Source organism: Salmo salar, unplaced genomic scaffold (genome assembly GCF_905237065.1).
Source record: "Salmo salar unplaced genomic scaffold, Ssal_v3.1, whole genome shotgun sequence".
In the NCBI taxonomy this organism is placed as follows: Eukaryota; Metazoa; Chordata; class Actinopteri; order Salmoniformes; family Salmonidae; genus Salmo; species Salmo salar.
In genome coordinates this window covers 99,591-103,920 of record NW_025548058.1, presented here as the reverse complement: position 1 = coordinate 103,920, position 4,330 = coordinate 99,591, and positions in this window count along the sequence as shown.

The window sequence follows — 4,330 nt, the reverse complement described above, 5'->3', positions numbered from 1 at the left end:
ACTGGCTCCAACATGAATAGGAGAGAGACTGGCTCCAACAGGAGAGAGACTCACTCCAACAGGAGAGAGACTGGCTCCAACAGGAGAGAGACTGACTCCAACAGGAGAGAGACTGACTCCAACAGGAGAGAGACTGGCTCCAACAGGAGAGAGACTGACTCCAACAGGAGAGAGACTGGCTCCAACAGGAGAGAGACTGGCTCCAACATGAACAGGAGAGAGACTGGCTCCAACAGGAGAGAGCCTGGCTCCAACAGGAGAGAGACTGGCTCCAACAGGAGAGAGACTGACTCCAACAGGAGAGAAACTGGCTCCAACAGGAGAGAGACTGACTCCAACAGGAGAGAGACTGGCTCCAACAGGAGAGAGACTGATTCCAACATGAATAGGAGAGAGACTGGCTCCAACATGAATAGAAGAGAGACTGGCTCCAACAGGAGAGAGACTGGCTCCAACAGGAGAGAGACTGGCTCCAACATGAACAGGAGAGAGACTGGCTCCAACATGAACAGGAGAGAGACTGGCTCCAACATGAATAGGAGAGAGACTGGCTCCAACAGGAGAGAGACTGGCTCCAACATGAATAGGAGAGAGACTGGCTCCAACAGGAGAGACTCACTCCAACAGGAGAGAGACTGGCTCCAACAGGAGAGAGACTCACTCCAACAGGAGAGAGACTGACTCCAACAGGAGAGAGACTGGCTCCAACAGGAGAGAGACTGGCTCCAACAGGAGAGAGACTGACTCCAACAGGAGAGAGACTGGCTCCAACAGGAGAGAGACTGGCTCCAACATGAACAGGAGAGAGACTGGCTCCAACATGAATAGGAGAGAGACTGGCTCCAACAGGAGAGAGACTGGCTCCAACATGAATAAGAGAGAGACTGTCTCCAACAGGAGAGAGTCTGGCTCCAACATGAATAGGAGAGAGACTGGCTCCAACAGGAGAGAGACTGGCTCCAACAGGAGAGACACTGGCTCCAATAGGAGAGAGACTGGCTCCAACATGAATAGGAGAGAGACTATCATCAACAGGAGAGAGTCTGGCTCCACCATGAATAGGAGAGAGACTGGCTCCAACAGGAGAGAGACTGGCTCCAACAGGAGAGACACTGGCTCCAATAGGAGAGAGACTGGCTCAAACATGAACAGGAGAGAGACTGGCTCCAACAGGAGAGAGACTGGCTCCAACAGGAGAGACACTGGCTCCAATAGGAGAGAGACTGGCTCAAACATGAACAGGAGAGAGACTGGCTCCAACAGGAGAGAGACTTGCTCCAACAGGAGAGAGACTGGCTCCAACATGAACAGGAGAGAGACTGGCTCCAACAGGAGAAAGACTGGCTCCAACAGGAGAGAGACTGGCTCCAACAGGAGAGAGCTGGCTCCAACATGAATAGGAGAGAGACTGGCACCAACATGAACAGGAGAGAGACTTGCTCCAACAGGAGAGAGACTGGCTCCAACATGAACAGAAGAGAGACTGGCACCAAAAGGAGTGAGACTGGCTCCAACATGAACAGGAGAGAGACTGGCTCCAACAGGAGAAAGACTGGCTCCAACAGGAGAGAGACTGGCTCCAACAGGAGAGAGACTGGCTCCAACATGAACAGGGAGAGAGACTGGCACCAACATGAACAGGGAGAGACTTGCTCCAACAGGAGAGAGACTGGCTCCAACATGAACAGAAGAGAGACTGGCACCAAAAGGAGTGAGACTGGCTCCAACATGAACAGGAGAGACTGGCTCCAACAGGAGAGAGACTGACTCCAACATGGAGAGAGACTGGCTCCAACAGGAGAGAGAACTGGCTCCAACAGGAGAGAGACTGGCTCCAACAGGAGAGAGACTGGCTCCAACAGGAGAGAGACTGGCTCCAACATGAACAGGAGAGAGACTGGCTCCAAAAGGAGAGAGACTGGCTCCAACATGAATAGAAGAGAGACTGGCTCCAACATGAACAGGAGAGAGACTGGCTCCAACAGGAGAGAGCCTGGCTCCAACAGGAGAGAGACTGGCTCCAACAGGAGAGAGACTGACTCCAACAGGAGAGAGACTGGCTCCAACAGGAGAGAGACTGACTCCAACAGGAGAGAGACTGGCTCCAACAGGAGAGAGACTGACTCCAACAGGAGAGAGACTGGCTCCAACAGGAGAGAGACTGGCTCCAACATGAATAGGAGAGAGACTGGCTCCAACAGGAGAGAGACTCACTCCAACAGGAGAGAGACTGGCTCCAACAGGAGAGAGACTGACTCCAACAGGAGAGAGACTGACTCCAACAGGAGAGAGACTGGCTCCAACAGGAGAGAGACTGACTCCAACAGGAGAGAGACTGGCTCCAACAGGAGAGAGACTGATTCCAACATGAATAGGAGAGAGACTGGCTCCAACATGAATAGAAGAGAGACTGGCTTCAACAGGAGAGAGACTGGCTCCAACAGGAGAGAGACTGGCTCCAACAGGAGAGAGACTGACTCCAACATGAACAGGAGAGAGACTGGCTCCAACAGGAGAGAGACTGGCTCCAACAAGGAGAGAGACTGGCTCCAACAGGAGAGAGACTGGCTCCAACATGAATAGGAGAGAGACTGGCTCCAACAGGAGAGAGACTGGCTCCAACATGAATAGGAGAGAGACTGGCTCCAACAGGAGAGAGACTGATTCCAACATGAATAGGAGAGAGACTGGCTCCAACATGAATAGAAGAGACTGGCTCCAACAGGAGAGAGACTGGCTCCAACAGGAGAGAGACTGGCTCCAACATGAACAGGAGAGAGACTGGCTCCAACATGAACAGGAGAGAGACTGGCTCCAACATGAATAGGAGAGAGACTGGCTCCAACAGGAGAGAGACTGGCTCCAACATGAATAGGAGAGAGACTGGCTCCAACAGGAGAGAGACTCACTCCAACAGGAGAGAGACTGGCTCCAACAGGAGAGAGACTGACTCCAACAGGAGAGAGACTGACTCCAACAGGAGAGAGACTGGCTCCAACAGGAGAGAGACTGACTCCAACAGGAGAGAGACTGGCTCCAACAGGAGAGAGACTGGCTCCAACATGAACAGGAGAGAGACTGGCTCCAACAGGAGAGAGACTGACTCCAACAGGAGAGAGACTGGCTCCAACAGGAGAGAGACTGACTCCAACAGGAGAGAGACTGGCTCCAACAGGAGAGAGACTGATTCCAACATGAATAGGAGAGAGACTGGCTCCAACATGAATAGAAGAGAGACTGGCTCCAACAGGAGAGAGACTGGCTCCAACAGGAGAGAGACTGGCTCCAACAGGAGAGACACTGGCTCCAATAGGAGAGAGACTGGCTCAAACATGAACAGGAGAGAGACTGGCTCCAACAGGAGAGATACTGGCTCCAACAGGAGAGAGACTGGCTCCAACATGAACAGGAGAGAGACTGGCTCCAACAGGAGAAAGACTGGCTCCAACAGGAGAGAGACTGGCTCCAACAGGAGAGAGACTGGCTCCAACAGGAGAGAGACTGGCTCCAACATGAATAGGAGAGAGACTGGCACCAACATGAACAGGAGAGAGACTTGCTCCAACAGGACAGAGACTGGCTCCAACATGAACAGAAGAGAGACTGGCTCCAAAAGGAGAGAGACTGGCTCCAACATGAACAGGAGAGAGACTGGCTCCAACAGGAGAGAGACTGACTCCAACATGAGAGAGACTGGCTCCAACAGGAGAGAGACTGGCTCCAACATGAGAGAGACTGGCTCCAACAGGAGAGAGACTGGCTCCAACAGGAGAGAGACTGGCTCCAACATGAACAGGAGAGAGACTGGCTCCAACAGGAGAGAGACTGGCTCCAACAGGAGAGAGACTGGCTCCAACATGAATAGGAGAGAGACTGGCTCCAACATGAACAGGAGAGAGACTGGCTCCAACAGGAGAGAGACTGACTCCAACAGGAGAGAGACTGACTCCAACAGGTGAGAGACTGGCTCCAACAGGAGAGAGACTGACTCCAACAGGAGAGAGACTGGCTCCAACAGGAGAGAGACTGACTCCAACAGGAGAGAGACTGGCTCCAACAGGAGAGAGACTGGCTCCAACAGGAGAGAGACTGACTCCAACAGGAGAGAGACTGGCTCCAACAGGAGAGAGACTGATTCCAACATGAATAGGAGAGAGACTGGCTCCAACATGAATAGAAGAGAGACTGGCTCCAACAGGAGAGAGACTGGCTCCAACAGGAGAGAGACTGGCTCCAACATGAACAGGAGAGAGACTGGCTCCAACATGAACAGGAGAGAGACTGGCTCCAACATGAATAGGAGAGAGACTGGCTCCAACAGGAGAGAGAC